This window comes from Bos indicus, chromosome 1 (assembly GCF_029378745.1).
Source record: "Bos indicus isolate NIAB-ARS_2022 breed Sahiwal x Tharparkar chromosome 1, NIAB-ARS_B.indTharparkar_mat_pri_1.0, whole genome shotgun sequence".
In the NCBI taxonomy this organism is placed as follows: Eukaryota; Metazoa; Chordata; class Mammalia; order Artiodactyla; family Bovidae; genus Bos; species Bos indicus.
This window is the reverse complement of record NC_091760.1, coordinates 131,479,636-131,497,455: the sequence shown is the minus strand read 5'-3', so window position 1 is coordinate 131,497,455 and position 17,820 is coordinate 131,479,636.

Below are 17,820 nucleotides of genomic sequence, written 5' to 3'. Positions count from 1 at the left end.
GATTTTTTCTTTTTCCTTTTTATTTTTTGTAATCTAAATATATTTGGTATTCTAAATATAGTTAGAATAAATAATGTATTAGTGAAATGATACACTGTCTCTGTGAATTAGCCTCACCCCTGCACATGAATAGAAGAAAACGAAAAAATAATTGCTTTGATGTTGTCTGTATTGTACTTGGTAAAATCACATTGAAGTCTGAATTTCATGAAATGCTCACTGATCCTATTTCTTTCCCTTTGAGGTCTCCTGGACTCTGGTTATGGATGATAGAATCAGTGTAATCCATGTAAAAACCAAATAATGGGACACAGCAGGCCCTAGGAAGTGAGTTGAAACTAGTTCTATTTTGAAATGTGATGAGGCTGAATGTAATGCTTCCCAGGGACATGTGGCCACTCTCACAAGCCTACAGGCCGCTGAGAGTTGAGGGTAGCACTTACTTGCTGTTCCCTTCACTGATTTCACCTCCACTGGTTGGACCATTAGATGTCCAAGAACTCTCTGCAGCGACCCACCTTCCCTGCATTTGTGTCACTGCTGCCAAAAGCCTAACCTCCTTCCTCCAGGCCACCAGCATCCTGTCCCAGCACCAGAGCCAGAACAGGCCCCCCAGGGAACTGTGGTAAGGGTACTCTCTCAAAACTACCTAGTCAGGCAGCGGCACTGCCACTGAGGGAATCTGACCAGTGGGTTATTATTTGAGGGGTTAGGGGAGGAAGCCCTCATGCCAATAGTGCATGTGAAAGTGGCTTCCAAGGAAACAAGGAATATTCACAGGGGTCTTCAGGATCAAAAGACTATGTTCAGGGGAACTCCAGACCATGGCCCATTAAACAGAGAGGAATCATGTTCACCAAGAACCCAAGTAGTCAACCCAGAGACCCTACTCACTGTGATAAGCCTGCATGCGTGCTCAGTTGCTTCAGTCATGTCTAACTCTTTGCAATCCCATGGACTGTAGCCTCCCCAGACTCCTCTGTCCATGGGATTCTCCAGGCAAGAATACTGGAGTGGGTTGCCATTCCCTCTTTCAGGGAACCTTCCCAACCCAGGGATCAAACCCGAGTCTCCTGCATTGTAGGCAGATTCTTTACCACTGAGCCACTGGAGAAGCCCTCTCACTGAGACAGCAGTGTTTAAAGACCAAATCAGTACTCATGAAACTCTAAGATGGGATAAAGAATGGACAAATAAAATCAGGATGGACCTAGAGATGACCATACTAAGTGAAGTAAGTCAGAGAAAGACAAATATCATATGATATCACTTGTATGTGAAATCTTAAAAAATGATACAAATGAACTTATTTACAAAACAAAAACAGACTCATAGGCTTAGAGAAAGAATTCATGGTTACCAGAGGGGCAGGGTTAGGGGAGGGATAGATTGGGAGTTTGGGATTGACTTGTATACACTGCTATCTTTAAAATAGATAACCAAAATGACCTACTGCAAAAAATAAATAAATGAAAAATAAATAAAATCAGCAAATGCATGCACACCAAAAAAGTAGGGGTTGGGAGAGAGAAAGCTGAGCAATGTAAGAAGTGGAGATTGTTCAGTCTTCAGGTTTGAAGGCGTGTGCACAGTCAATTCCCCCTCCCACCAGGGCAAAGTCCTGGTCAGTTCCAAGGCCCTGAGGTGTGACTCTTTAATTAGCGTGCTCTCCATCAACACTAAATTATTTGAAAGCCTCCATGTAGTTACAGCATGGTTTGTAATTTTTTTTGTTGCTCTGTCTTATTGTATATGCATTGAGTATTGACCTGCATGTTTTGTTACTTAAATATTAAAGATACTGTTATCTCACTTTTGAACAGCTTCTGCTCTTTTTTCCTAAGCTTTTTTCCTAAGCTTCAGAGGAGCCTCAGCACCTCAAAGCTGAGCGCATCTCCCTGGGGTGTTCTGTTTGCAGAATCCATGTCTTCTCAGCAGTAGCCAGGCTGCCTGGAGGTCGGCCAGGTCTGCCCCAGTCCAGTTAGTAGTTTCTGCAGGTTGGGAAGCCTGAATGAAAAGGGATTCCCAGAGCTGCCAGGCATGCAGTGTGGGGTCCAAAAACCAAGATTAGCTTGTCCGACCCTGAGTGCGCCAGCCTGGATGTCTAATGTCATCGATCAGCCCTGGAGCAGGTAAAACAAGATATCCAGTGCCTGTGCCCTTGATGACATCAAGGGCTGGCTTGACCAGCTCAGTTAGCCGTACTCACTGAGGCTGCAGCAGTCTTTGGGAACAACATGAACTACAGAATCAGAACATCCCAACCCCTAATCCAGGTCACATCACTTCCCAGCTGTGTTAGCTTGAGCAAAGCACTTAACCTTTCAGAGTCTCAGTTTCCTTATCTATAGAATATAAATAATAATAAGGCTAATGGAATAATGTAAGTAAAGGATCTATTTAAGTGAAAACATCTGACTTGAACAACTTTAAGACAAACAGGGCCTTGGCTTGTGTAGCTAGGATATGAGGCCAGGGTAGGTTTCAGGCATAGCTGGATCAAGGGATAGGATCAAGACTCTACCTTTTTCTGTCCACATCTCACATCTGCTTTCCTGTCAGTTGGTGTGCTTCCCAGGCAGCCTGCCCCCCATAGGAGAGCAGTGATGGATCTTATTTCCAGGCATAGGCCATCTTTCAGCTAGGGAAACTTGCCAAACTTTCCTGATATCTGTAGGAGAAAAAAGTCCTGATAAAACTCACTGGACTATTTGAGTCATGCATCCATCCCGTAACCTCTTCCTATAACCAGAGCAATGGTATTAGCTTAAATAAGCCTGGGTCCCTCAGTCAAAACACAGAGATTCATCAGATTCATCACTTGCCTCACAATCCGCCTGCAAGGCAGGAGATGCAGGAGACACAGGTTTGACCCCTGGATTGGGAAGATCTCCTGGAGGAGAAAATGGCAACGCATTCCAGTATTCTTGCCTGGAGCATCCCACGGAGGGGTTGTGGGAGCCTGGTGGACTACAGTTAATAGGGTCGCAAAGAGTCAGACATGACTGAAGCGACTGAGCCCACAAGCACAAAGACTGTATTCTAGGCACCCAGAGTCCTTAGCAATCCGACACTTACTGCTTTGCCTCATTTTTTAGCCCCTTTGGTTGAACCTGAACTCCAAGAAAAGCCTCAGAGGCATAACCTCTGAACCTCTCTGACCATTTACCAAACAGCATAGCATTTACAGTACAGAGAGAGAAGGTCTGGGGGCCTGGTTTTATTCTCACGGGAAACTGATAATTATAACCTAAAAATGACAAAAAAAAAAAAAAAAAACCTTCACATTCAATTTTTAAACAAGTTACCAAACTGGTTAGTAGAAAACTAAAATTAGGGACATTTTGAAGACTCTGTGTAAAAACAGAGTGTGCAAGTCACAATGTACATGCTCAAAATATGCCTCATCACTGTTACCCATAAAAATCCCTGAGGAATCCTGAGGAGTAGGCTAGTGTTTTGCTGTGATTCATATTGAGGTAGAAAAGAAAGGCAGTTAATCAATGTTTCCATAGGATGTCCAATTCTTTTTCCTTTTTCTTAGGTAATAGCCTCATCCTGCCTCCACAGACATTATACAGGGTTACCCACTGCAACAACCACACCTTTTGCCAAAGTGCCTGGCATCTCAGAGTTGGAGCATTTCACTGGAGACAGCACTGGCCTTGGAATCCAGTCTTTGGGGAAACCTGAACTCCTGGTCCTGACTCCACGGCCAACGTTGTGTGACCTTGAAAGGATCCATCACAAAGATTCCCCAACCTTTGTTTCTTTATTGAGTCGTTGAGATTATCAATACTGCATTCAGGGCTTTACATACTTTAATCTTCCAACACCCCTGATCTCTCCCCACCAGCCTTCATCCTGTGACCAGATACTCAGAGAACACACATTCACAAACATGCACTCATAGATACACAGACTCAAACATTCAGCTATATCTCTGGATGCTGAGAAGAATCCACAGTTTCCTTGATTTTTCACTTCTCAGGCATTTGCAGAAACCTCAGAACCTCTTTTTAACTATTTCATTTGTCCAGCTGAGGCCAGGCTGATTTATCATCCCTCCCAATGCATGCTGAAGAAGGAAAGGGAGTATTTTCTTCAGAATACCCCAAATTAATATGAAATGAGTAAAAGACATAATAGGAGTTGAGGATAAACAGTTTCCTTTTGGTTTCATGTTAAGTGCAAGATACTATATCGTGGAGACAAAATGTCACTAAAAGTATTCAAATCCTATTCTTGAGCAAAAGTATTTAATTTAGATACAGAAAAAGGATCTAACAGTGATGGTTTTCAGTAGGTATACCACCACAATATTCAATACTAAAGGAAACTACTACCTAATGATCAAATAAGATGAAAAGCTAGCCACCTCTACTATAGGATTGCTAAGAGAAATCAGAGATTTCTTCCTGGAGAAGGAGGAGTTGGAACCTGCTTGGAGATGAGGAACATGCAAGTCCCTTCTATAGAAAATATCATATTTTGTCTTATCTTTTAACTTAGATTTTGGGGGAAAATGTGAAGATAATGGAATACCTAATATGAAAAAAGGCTAAAAATATTTGTTTTTTAATCCGGCAGTTCCTTTTTCATATTCCCTAAGGAAATAATCATAAATATTTATACCCAAAGATATACATCAATTGTTTGGAAGAGTGAAACTGGATCAACTTAAAATCCAACTAGAAGACTTAAATAAATAATAATTTATTTATTAATCATAAATTAATACACAACCATTAAATTAGTAAGATATTTTAAATATTAATTCTTTTAAGTGGTGCATTGAAAATGCTGTGGAAAGAAATATACTCTAAAATATTTTAAAGTGGTTGCTCTTATAGTGATATAATGATTCTTTTTCTTTATACTTCTCAAGATTTTCCAAATTTTCTTCAATGAGAATATCTTCATTTCATACCCAAAGAAAAAAACAAAACAAAAAATTTGTGGAGAAACAAAAACTTGAAAATGAGATCCAGACATGGTACAACAACATGAATATACTTAAATATACACTTCAAAACAGTTAATATGGTAAATTTTATGATACATGCCTTTTTAACTACAATTTAAAAATAACATCCAAGCAGGAAGTCCACAAGGGCAGGTGCAGCCTGTTACCTGGAGACCTAACCATCTCAGGCAACTTGGTGGCAGGGAGCTAATAAGTCCTGGCTGAACAGAGCTCTGTGTTTATTCTGAACTAATAAGATGAAATGCTCATGAGCCCAGAAATTGGACCTCTATTGAATTGTTTCTGTTTTTCTTCCCCTCTGGAGATCCTGTGGCATTCATTTCTCCATTTCATCCCCTTTACTCATCCTTGAAGATGGGACACAGAGGTCCACACCCCATAGAGGATGAGGACCAGAAGAGAGTTAGGGGAGCCAGGAACAAGAGTCCACACCTGCATTTAATCTCTTACTTTCCCCCCAAGATCACACATTCCCTCTCCATTGGCCTCCCCAGTCCTCAGCTCCTTTTTCTGGGAGAAGGACCAACCCAGAAGAGCAAGGACATCTGCTGTGGGGAGGCTGATCTAACGTCACCCGGTGGTCTAGACCTCCCCTCCCCTGTGTAGGGAAATATCCCGAGCAGACCCTCAGCTCCCAAGCCTTCAACACCTGGAACACATCCAACCTGCATCTAAGTAAAAAGGAGATTAGTATAAGCTGTGTGTCTTGTATGTGAAGAGGAAGACTTTAGGGGCCTCAGTGAGTTTCTCAGGGTTTCTAAAAGCTAATCTGAATCTCAGTTGGTATGTCACCATTAGACTCCACTCAGAGATGTTAGGAATCAGGCAAAATTTAGTAGTTCTTTTATTTTAATTGGGGAAAGTAAAGTTTTAGAAACCTAGGACTTACATAAAAATGAAAAAAAAAAAAAAAAACAAGGACTTCCCTGGTAGTGAAGTAGCTAAGACTTCTGGTTCCCAGTGGAGGGGCCCCAGGTTTCTATCCCTGCTCAGGGAACTAGATCCCACACATCACAACCAAGACCCAGGGCAGCCAAATAAATAACTATAAATATTTTTAAAATATATTTTTAAATGAAGAAACCAAAATAAACTCCCCTTTCCTGAATAGATGTTAGAAGTTAAGAGAAAAGCTTTGATAGCAGAAATGAATAATGATGAAAGATCACTGAGGCTTAAAAAAATACAGAAAATTACTAATATTAATATTGCTATCATTATCACCTATTGAGATCTAGTAGATTTCAGATACAGCTTCAGGCCTCTTTTTTATACACTAGCCCCAATCCTTAAAATAATTCATGGGACAAATATTACTATCCCACTAAGCCATGGTGGAGTAGAAGGACATGTGCTCATCTTCTTCTGTGAGAACACCTAAACAGCAACTAGTTGCCAAACAATCATCAACAGGAGAATGTTGGATCCCATTAAAAAAAGATACCCTGCATCCAAGGGCAAAGGAGAAGCCCAAACAAGACAGTAGGAGGGGTGCAATTGTATATAAAATCAAATCTCAGACCCACTAGAGATGCTCGGAGGGTGCAAACAAAACCTCAGGTACACCAGGACCCAGGGAATGGAGCAGTGACCTCCACAAGAGACTGAGCCAGACCTGCCTTTGAGTGTTTGAGTGTCTCCTGCGGAGGCACAGGTCAGCAGTGACCTGCCACAGGGATGGGGGCTCTGGCTGTAGCAGACCTGGGAGGCATGGCATATGGCATAGGTCCTTTTACAGGAGGCTGCCATTGGCTCCAGTGAGCCTCTGAGCAGAAGACCCAAACAGAAGACACAGACTAAGGTACAATTGTATGAAAGACACAAACTAAGGTACAATTGTACGAAAGAAGTTCTTGCACTGTTGCAAAAGTTCTAGGGCTGACAACAGATTTCCCAACCTGGGGATCTGGCAAAGGGACTGAGAAAACTCAGGGAATCTGACTTTGAAGGCCAGAGGGATTTAACTGCAGAACTTCAATTCTGGGACTGGGGAAACAGACTGCTGGAGGGCACAAACAAAACCTTGCACCACCAGGACCCAGAATAACGGAGCAGTGACCCCATAAGAGACTGGCCAGACTTGCCTGTGAATGTCCAGGACTCTCTGGCGGAGGCGTGGGTCAACAGTAGCCTGCTGCAGGGACAGGGGCATTGACTGCAACAGTTCTGGGAGCTGGCATAAGTCCTTTTGAAGGAGGTCACCATTACCACCATTAGCCCACCATAGTTTGGCTTCAGGCCTAACTACAGGGAGGGAACACAGCCCCACCCATCAGCAGAAAATTGGATTAAAGATTTATTGAACATGCCCTTGCTCACCAGACCAAAACACAGTTTTCCCCACAGCCAGTCCCTCCCATCAGGAAGCTTCCACAAGCCTCTAAGGGCAGACAGTATGAAAACCACAATCACAGGAAACTAACCAACTAACATAGGGCTTCCCTGGTGACTCTGATGGTAAAGAATCCGCCTGCAATGTGGGAGACCTGGGTTTGATCTCTGGGTTGGGAAGATCCCCTGGAGAAGGGAACAGCTACTCACTCCAGTCTTCTGGTCTGGAGAATGCCATGGACTGTACAATCCAAGGGGTCACCAAAATTTAAACATAACTGAGCGACTTTCACTTTCTAACCAAACTGATAACATATATCACAGCCTTGTCTAACTCAATGAAACTATGAGCATGCTGTGTAGGACCACCTGAGACAGATGGGTCATGGTGGAGAGTTCTGACAAAACATGGTCCACTAGAGAAGACAATGGCAAACCACTTCAGTATTCTTGCCTTGAGAATCCCATGAACAGTATGAAAAGGCAAAAAGATAAGACACTGAAAGACGAACTCCCCAGGTCAGTAGGTGCCCAATATGCTACTGGGGAAGACTGGAGAAACAGCTCCAGAAGGAATGAAGAGGCTGAGCCAAAGTGGAAACAATGCCCAGTTGTGGATGTGTTTGGTGGTGAAAGTAAAGTCCGATGCTGTAAAGAACAATATTGCACAGGAACCTGGAATGTTAGGTCCATGAACCAAGGTAAATTGGAGGTGGTCAAACAGGAGATGGCAAGAGAGAACATCAACATTTTAGGAATCAGTGAACTAAAACCAACTGGAATGGGTAAATTTAATTCAGATGACTGTTATATCTACTATTACTGGCAAGAATGTCTTAGAAGAAATGGAGTAGCCCTCATTGTCAACAAGAGTCCAAAATGCAGTACTTGGGTTCAGTCTCAAAAATGACAGAATGATTTCTGTTCATTTCCAAGGCAAACCATTCAATATCACAGTAAGCCAAGTCTGTGCCCCAAACACTAAAGCCAAAGAAGCTGAAGCTGAACAGTTCTATGAAGACGTATGAGATCTTCTAGAACTAATACCAAAAAAAAAGATGTCTTTTTCATCATAGGGGACTGGAATGCAAAAGTGGGAAGTCAAGAGATACCTGGAGTAACAGGCAAGTTTGGTCTTAGAGTACAAAATGAAGCAGGGCAAAGGCTAACAGAGTTGTGCCAAGAGAACGCACTGGTCATAATAAACACCCCCTTCCAACAACACAAGACACCTGACAATACACATGGACATCACCGGATGGTGGTTACCAAAATCAGATTGATTATCTTCTTTGTAGCTGAAGATGGAGAAGCTCTATACAGTCAGGAAAAACAACACTGGGAGCTGATTGCTGCTCAGATCATGAACTCCTTACTGCAAAATTCAGACTTAAATTGAAGAAAGTAGGGAAAACCATTAGACCATTCAGGTATGATGTAAACCAAATCCCTTACAATTATACAGTAGAAGTGACAAATAGATTCATAAGATTAGATCTGATAGAAAGACTGACTGAAGAACTATGGATGGAGGTCTGTAAGATTGCACAGGAGGCAGTAATCAAAACCATCCCCAAGGAAAAGAAAGGCAAAATGGTTGTCTGAGAAGGCCTTACAAGTAGCTGAGGAAAGAAGAGAAATGAAAGGCAAAGGAGAAAAGGAAAGATATACCCATCTGAATGCAGAGTTCCAAAGAACAGCAAAGAGAGATGAGAAAGCCTTTCTAAGTGAACACTGTAAAGAAATAGAGGAAAATAATAGAATCAGAAATGCTAGAGATCTCTTCAAGAAAATTAGAGATACCAAGAGAATATTTCATGCAAAGATGGGCACAATAAAGGACAGAAATGGTATGGACCTAACAGAAGCAGAAGATATTAAGAAGAGATGTCAAGAACACACAGAAGAACTATAGAAAAAAAGATTTTAATGACCCAGATAACCATGATGGTGTGATCACTCACCTAAAGCCAGACATCTTGGAGTGCAAAGTCAAATGGGCCATAGGAAGCATTAGTATGAACAAAGCTAGTGGAAGTGATAGAACTCCAGCTGAGCTATTTCAAATCCTAAAAGATGATGTTGTGAAAGTGCTTCACTCAATATGCCAGCAAATTTGGAAAACTCAGCAGTGGCCACAGGACTGGAAAATGTCAGTTTTCATTCCAATACCAAAGAAAAGCAATGCCAAGGAATGTTCAAACTACCACATAACTGCATTCACCTCACATGCTATTAAAGTAATGCTCAAAATTCTCCCAGCTAGACTTCAACAGTATGTGAACCAAGAACTCCAAGATGTTAAAGTTGGATTTAGAAAAGACAGAGGAACCAGAGATCAAATTGCCAACATCTGCTGGATCATAGAAAAAGCAAGAGAATTCCAGAAAAACATCTACTTTGGCTTCATTAACTGTGCTAAAGCCTTTGACTGTGTTGATCACAACAAACTGTGGGAAATTCTTCAGGAGATGGGAATACCAGACCACCTTATCTGCCTCCTGAGAAACTTGTGTGCAGGTCAAGAAGCAACAGTTAGAACTGGACATGGAACAACAGACTGGTTCCAAATTGGGAAAGGAGTATGTCAAAGGAGTATGTATGTTGTTACCCTGCTTATTTAACTTATATGCAGAGTACATCATAGGAAATGCCAGGCTGGGTGAAGCACAAGCTGGAATCAAGATTCCCGGGAGAAATATCAATAACCTCAGATACGCAGATGATACCATTTTTATGGCAGAAAGTGAAGAGGAACTAAAGAGCCTTTTGATGAAGGTAAAAGAGGAGAGTGAAAAAGCTTATTTAAAGCTCAATATTCAAAAAATGAAGATCGTGGCATCCAGTCCCATCACTTCATGGCAAATAAATGAAACAATGAAAACAGTGACAGACTTTATTTGGGGGGCTCCAAAATCACTACAGATGGTGAGTGCAGACATGAAATTAAAAGATGCTTGCTCCTTAGAAGAAAAGCTACAACCAACCTAAACAGCCTATTAAAAAGCAGAGACGTTACTTTGCTGACAAAGATCTGTCTAGTCAAAGCTATGGTTTTTCCAGTAGTCATAAATGGAGTTGACAGTTGGACCATAAAGAAGGCTGAGCACTGAAGAATTGATGCTTTTGAGCTGTGGTTGGAGAAGACTCTTGAGAGTCCCTTGGACTGCAAGGAGATACAACCAGTCCATCCTAAAGGTAATCAACCCTGAATATTCATTGGAAGGACTGATGCTGAAGCTGAAGCTCTAATACTTTGGCCACCTGATGCAAAGAGCCAACTCATTAGAAAAGACCCTGGTTCTGGGAAAGATTGAAGGCAGGAGGAGAAGTGGACAACAGAGGATGAGATGGTTGGATGGCATCACTGACTCAATGACATGAGCTTGAGCAAGTTCTGGGAGATGGTGAAGGACAGGGAAACCTGGTGTGCTGCAGTCCATGGGGTCGCAAAGAGTCAGACATGACTGAGCAACTGAAGAACAACATTTCACAAATGAATAAACCTAGGCTCTGAGAGGTTAAGTGTCTTGTCTAAGTGAGGTGATCAACTGTCCTGATTTGTTCAGTACCATCCTGGATTTAGCACTGAATGTCCTGCCTTCTAGGAAAACCCTTAGCCTTCAGCAAATTAGGACATCTGGTCACCGCATGCCAAAGCTACATAGGTAATAGGAAAACATGAAACTCAACAAAGGTTTGTCTGGCTTCACACCTCACTCTCTTTCCACTATGCTAGAGTGAATCCCACTAAGGGAAAATACATACATTTACGCACACACAGAAGAGGGAAGGAAGGGAGAAGGGAAGGAGAGGAAGAGTGAGGAAAAAAGAGAAAGAGAGGAGGAAAGGAGGAATAAATCTACTTCAAAGGAAAAAGTATTTGCCTATGAAGCCAAGAAACATAATACTTAAAACAATATACTGTAAAATTTCATCTTTTAATTCTCAAATTTCAAAAAGTATCAAAAAAAGATCAAATCTATTGTAAATGGTAGACAAACAGATGGTAGGGATGGAGGAGGACATCAGGCCAGCTGATTCCTCTGAGCTAAAACATTCAGCCTCTACAAAACTCTCAATGTGCTGTGTGATGCCCGTACACTTCTAAAGGTTTCCCGGCTCAGGAAGTCTGAGGTGTGATGCCACCCAGAGGGTCAAGGAAGGCCCATGGCCCCCTGTCTGCAGGTGAAATCCCTGATTCCTCAAGCAGTGATAGCCAAAAGCCACCCAAAGATCACTGGGGTTGGGTTTGGGCTGAGGCTCATTTCATCTCAGTGCTAATCTCAGGTTAGAGCTCTCTAGCAATCTGAGATCTCAGTCAGTCTCCACCAATCAAGAGTTTTTCCATTCCTTTCTTGTCTCGAGTGGAGTTGGATGTGACCTACTCGCTCTGGTCTCAGTTTTGTAACCAGTCCAGGCTTTCCTTGTTATCAAAGCTGCCGCCCTTAACCTTTGTTGACAATAAAAAGCATATTTATTTTGTTCAACAAGCCAACTTGAATTTCCCCAGAGAATTTTTTGAAAGGTAAAATATCAAACATATTAATCATGTAGGACTTTGCCACCCATACTCATTGCCCAAAGGAGGACAGTTGTCATGGCAATGGTTCTGGTAAGGAGGATGGAGTCTGGCTGAAGGGTGAATAAAATACCATAACGGGGCAGAAGCCACCCAGCCAGCCAATCCCTTATGATCCTGGGAGTGTTTGCCCAAGTCTCAGGAGTTAAGAGAGTGAGAGAAATAAAAGTGTCCAGCAAACATTCTGAGGGGTGGGGCTGAGGGGTCAGAATGTGGGTAGAGATATTTTGAAAGTCCATGGAGGGTGCATGTGACTGTGTCTTCTCCTGAGAGCTCCCAGAACCCTCCCGCCAGTAACCCTTGTGCAGTCAGACCAGCCCCATTCATCTGCAAAGAGGCACAGCCAAAGGGGCAGAGAGAAGCCAGGGGAGAGTGCACTGGAGACTTGGTGTCAGAATGACCCTCACGGCCACTTTGGCAACATACTCCAAGTCCCTACCTGGTTCATTCTCTGTGACCCAGTGGTCACTTCCTGGGAACCTGCCCAAAGAGAATCCTGCACGTGGAGGCTGTTTCTCAGTCACGTCCGATTCTTTGTGACCCCATGGACTGCAGTCTGTCCGGTTCCTCGGCCCATGGAATTTTTCAGGCAGAAACACTGAAGTGGGTTATCATTTCCTTCTCCAGGGGATCTTCCCCACCCAGGATTGAACCCAGATCTCTTGCTTCTCCTACATTGCAGGCAGATTCTTTACCACTATTCTTTACCTGGGAAGCCCCAAAAGGGGATCATTCTGACTTAAAAAAACTTGGTCTGCAGCTAAGGAAACCATCAACTGAAGGTACTTGGTAGTACTTCCGGTACTAGTATCAGACAATATATGTATTTCCATGTGCAAGAAATACCACTGAAATGGTAGGAGAAAGCTGGACAAAAATAAAACTTTACCTTCTAAACAAACAAAATTCAGTCCATATGGAGAGAATAAGTCCTCCACTTGCAGAACTTGCGAAAGTTCTATACACCAACCCAGGTGCTCATTACTGCCAGGGCTGTGTCTATAAAAAGAACATCTGTGCAATGTGGGGGGAAGGGCTTTAGATACCAAAATCCACCAGCGAACATCTGTCTAGATGATTGATGCCATTGCTGGCTTTCAATATGATTTTACTTTCTTCTTGGACTTTTCAAGGCATTAAGTAGATGTTCAAGTTATAAAATAATATGTTTTAAGACAAATACTTAAGTTTAAAGCAGGAGAGTTGATAGGTGTTCATTCTTGCCCTCTCAAGAAGTTCTGAATAGCAACAATGTAACAATGCTTTAAATAGTTCTTTTCCTTACAAGCATTTTGTTGAACTAGAATAAGTGGCAAATTTAATGGAAAAAATTTCCTGGTTTAGAAGCACTTTTATTTAACATTATTCATGTAATTCTTATTATTCTCTCCCTCTATTCTATTACAGATACTGCAGATGTGAGTAGGATATTATTAATATTTTGATCTGAACTTGGCATCCAGACTTAAAACTCTCTCCTCATTGCCTTGGTTGCACAGTTCTTCAAATCAACAGTTCTTTAATTAATTACAGTTTCACAGAGTATTTAAATATTTGAGACTATTGTTGCTAAATAGTTGCTTTGTAATCTGCTCAGACCCAAATCAAACAGAAGCTGTACTTATGATTTTTTAATTTGTTCTTGAAGCCAAAATGTCAATATCTTTCACATGAGATCAAGAACACAAGGAACACTCCTGCTGCTGCTGCTGCTGCTAAGTCGCTTCAGTCGTGTCTGACTCTGTGCGACCCCATAGACGGCAGCCCACCAGGCTCCCCCGTCCCTGGGATTCTCCAGGCAAGAACACTGGAGTGGGTTGCCATTTCCTTCTCCAATGCCTGAAAGTGAAAAGTGAAAGAAGTCGCTCAGTTGTTTCCAACTCTCAGCGACCCAATGGACTATAGCCCACCAGCTCATCCATCCATGGGATCTTCCAGGCAAGAGTACTGGAGTTGGGTGCCATTGCCTTCTCTACATAGGTCCAAATGAATACACTGGACTTCAGAAAGCGTCACACATTAAGTGGAATTCATACTGTCATGAAAGCCAGGAAAAGAGCGTTTGTAATGTAAATGAATCACCATTCTTTGGGAAAGTTGTTTGAAGCAGAAACCAAACCTTTCTTTTTAACCTCTTCCTCTCCCACCAAAATAGATTATTGATGATAGATAGAAAATAGGTAGATAGATAGGAACAAAGGAAGGGAAAGGATTTGTGTACAAAGAAGTTCGGGGTTGTTTTTAATTCTGTAAGACTAAAAAAGTGGGGTGAGGGAAACTTATTCTTAACAGCAAGGAAGAAGTTAAACTATAATGTGGTAGCATAGTGAAGTATGATACAGACAATAAAATGATGTTTAAGAAATCACCATAACCGATAGAGAAATGCTCATGCTTTCATGTTATAAGAAAAGGTAAAATTCATCATTGTAAATACAATATGATCTGAATCATAGGGAAACCAACAAGAATCTGGAAGGAAATGCATCAGCTATTGACAGGTCTTGTCCTGAAGTGCTGAGACTATGGTAAGTTTATTTTCTTCTACTCTGTTCTTCTAAAATTTCTATAACAGGCAGGTAATTTTTATTTTCTCAATAATAATCAACTCTAAAAGACTCAGTATTGTCTCTTACCTCATAGCAACTCCCAACCCTCATTACTCTTATCTGTTTGTACTAAAGAGGCTGGAAAACTCAAATGGTCACTTTTCCAGCCACCTCTGACCTAGCAGAAGGCACGTTACAGTTCTAACAAGTGAGATGTGAGTGGAAGTCTGAGACCTGCCTTTCCCCCTTCCTCCTCCTCCTTGTCTAGAATGGAGTGACTGAGGCTGCAGCAGGCATCTGGTAACCAAGCTGAAAAGGCCCAGAGACCCGCATAGATGCTGGCTGTAATGCTGTTGGGTGCTGCACCCATGCCAGCAGCTGAGCGTTGTTAAGAACATGATGCAAAATGCTGGAGAAAGCTGTGCACCAGCAAGGCCAAGAGCAGAAGTTCTCAACCATTAGATTTATGTGGGGAGATCTTATAAGTACTGATGCCTGGGTCATGACCCAGGAAATTATGATTTAACTGGTCTGGGCTGTGCTCTAGACATGGTGATTTTCTTTAATTCCCTAGTTCATTCAGCCAGAGTTGAGAACCAAGTTCTGGAGGCATATAGAAAAAGGAGGTCTGAGCTAACAGCCCACTACCCAGTGGTTCAGACTTTCCATTATGTAAAACCAATAAACCTCACTGTCATTGCATTTTCTGTTGAATATATTCCTAACTGATGTAATTTTACTGTTTCTTAAGGCTGGCCCAAGAGTCTGAAAACACGAGCAAAAAATAAAATTTCACAGCACATAGTAGTCATGTAGATATTTCTGTTTCTCTGTGTGGACTTTTCTCCCTTTGAAATCAAACCCAGGCAAAGAGAGATTTATGAAGTATGTAAAAGTACAATTTCATTGCCAAGACATGACACCTCATTTCTCTGTGCCTCCATTGGTACTGCCCCCTTGTGGCAAAGGTCAGGAACTACGGCAAAACTCCCACCTCTCATCCTTGTCCAGCCCCTAGTCTCCCTTCCCTTGAGATCAGCACCTGGCTATACCTCTGAATTGAAAAGCCTTGACACTCAAAGTATGGTCCATGGGCCAGCAGTTTTGGTATTGTGACCAAGAAGGACTCTATGGGACTTTCCCAGGTCAGACCCCTCCCACATAACCTTTAGCTTTATCTCCTCTCTGATGTACCTAGCTAATAGTATCCAATGCACATTTGCAGCAGGCTCTTCCTCCCTCCCCCTTCTCCCCAGGCTAGGGTTGGGACCTGGAGCCCCCTCGGCCTCAGCCCTCTCCCTACTACTGTACATCCCAGGAAGGAATGGGAAAGGAACATATTAAATCCCTTCTTTTAACCTTTATGCTGCAGCAAGTGTGCCAATCCCACAGCAAGTCCTTTGCTGCTAAGTCGCTTCAGTTGTGTCCAACTCTGTGAGACCGCATGGACTGCAGCCTACCAGGCTCCTCCGTCCATGGGATTTTCCAGGCAAGAACACTGGAGTGGGGTGCCATTACCTGCAAGTCCTTTAGCAAAGTAAAATTTCTGACAACTTTGAAGGGAAAAACATTAATCACCATTTTTTGTGTGTATCTAGAAGAAAATAGGACCTTAGAGGAAATGAAGGGATCGGGATGGGAGAGCAGAAGTGGAGTTGGGTAGAGCCTATATACCCATTCAGAAATTCTTACACAACAGAACACCCACCATTCAGGAAACCTTTTTGCCGGAGGATCTGGGAGAAAGATAACAGGCGTCTATGCGACTAACACCTAGATCCTGGCACACGCAGTCAAGGCTTTAGTGACAAGAGAAGACAAAGTCTGTCTCCCAGTTTACAAACGAAGGGGCTATACACGAAGAGAAAAAAGTCACTCTGAGGCAGGAGAGAGGCTAAGTGCCCCAGTGGGTCCTGGATCAGTGATTCAGCGTATCTGGCACAGGACATTTTTAAGTCAGACACAGGCTGGCATTGCTCACTAGCCCCTTGTCTCAGCCCTTGGGAGCTTATGCCAAGGTTTAGGCAGAGGAGTTTGGAACTGGGTGGGTGGCATTCCTCTTGGATGACAGCCTCCTCCCAGCTCAGACAGAAGCAGCTAAGCAAACTGATGCTTGTGCCAGCTGGAGTTGCAACCCTTGCCGCTCAGTCAAGGTGGCAAGCTGAGCTGACACAGGACGCTCACCCCCAACCACCAGTTCAATTACACAGAAATGCTATATAAAATTGACCAGAAATTTTTTCTTCTCTTTAGCCAAACTGGAGTGGGGCACCCACAAGTGTTGGAAATGAAAAAAGAAAGAGAGAGAAAGGAAGGAAGGTAGGTGGAAGGAAAGAAAGAAAGAAAACAGCCTGAAATAACTGAAACTATAGGGTCCCAGAGCAGTTACTCCATATGGATGCATCCACATCCCACCATACACAGGCTTCCCTCACAAAAACACCTTTCACTAAAGTTAGGCTTACTATCAAAAGTTATAAAGCATGTAAGGAAATAAATCATGATGAGAAAGTCTCTAGATTTGACAACCAAGAGGAATCAGAAATCAGGGTCTATGACTAATAGAAAAATATAAGAGGCTGTAAAATAAGGATACTTTAAATGTATCCTCAAAAAAAAAGAATTGGGGGGGGTGGGAAGCAGGTGGTATTTTAAAATGAATCAAATAAAAATGCTGGAAATTTAAGACTTAGTTGTTGATCTAAGAATCATGGTCAAATCAAATAGTGGACTAGACATAGCACTGGAGAAGGCAATGGCACCCCACTCCAGTGTTCTTGCTTGGAGAATCCCAGGGACGGGGGAGCCTGGTGGGCTGCCGTCTCTGGCGTCACACTGACTCGGACACAACTGAAGTGACGCAGCAGCAGCAGCAGCAGATATAGCATGGTATCTCGGAAGGCTGAGTAAAGGAAATGAATTAAGTTATACTTAGGGACACAGTCATGAAAATTCAGAATATCAGAAATAAAAAAATTATCTTGAAAGAAGTAAAAAATAATTATTATAAATCGATGGCAATGAGACTGACATCAATACCAACAAATACCAGAAGACTTTGTAATCATATCTTCAAAGTTCAGAGGAAAAATAATTTTCAAGCTAGAATTTTACACCCAGCTAGGCTATCGTTTCAAAGTAAGGACAAGATGAAGGCTTTCCAGGGGCCAGCATAGATGATACTAGCCATTCCAGCTGTCGTTGTGCTCAGAACGCATGATGTGACTGTATGAGCCACCCAGAATTCCCCCAGTGGAAAAGGGTTATGTCTGAGGAACTAGAGATCTTGTTGACCTTACTAGGTGGGTATTTTCCCACCTAATAGTCCCTAGAAATATTCCGAATATTCCCAAGAAAATACTACTGAGGAT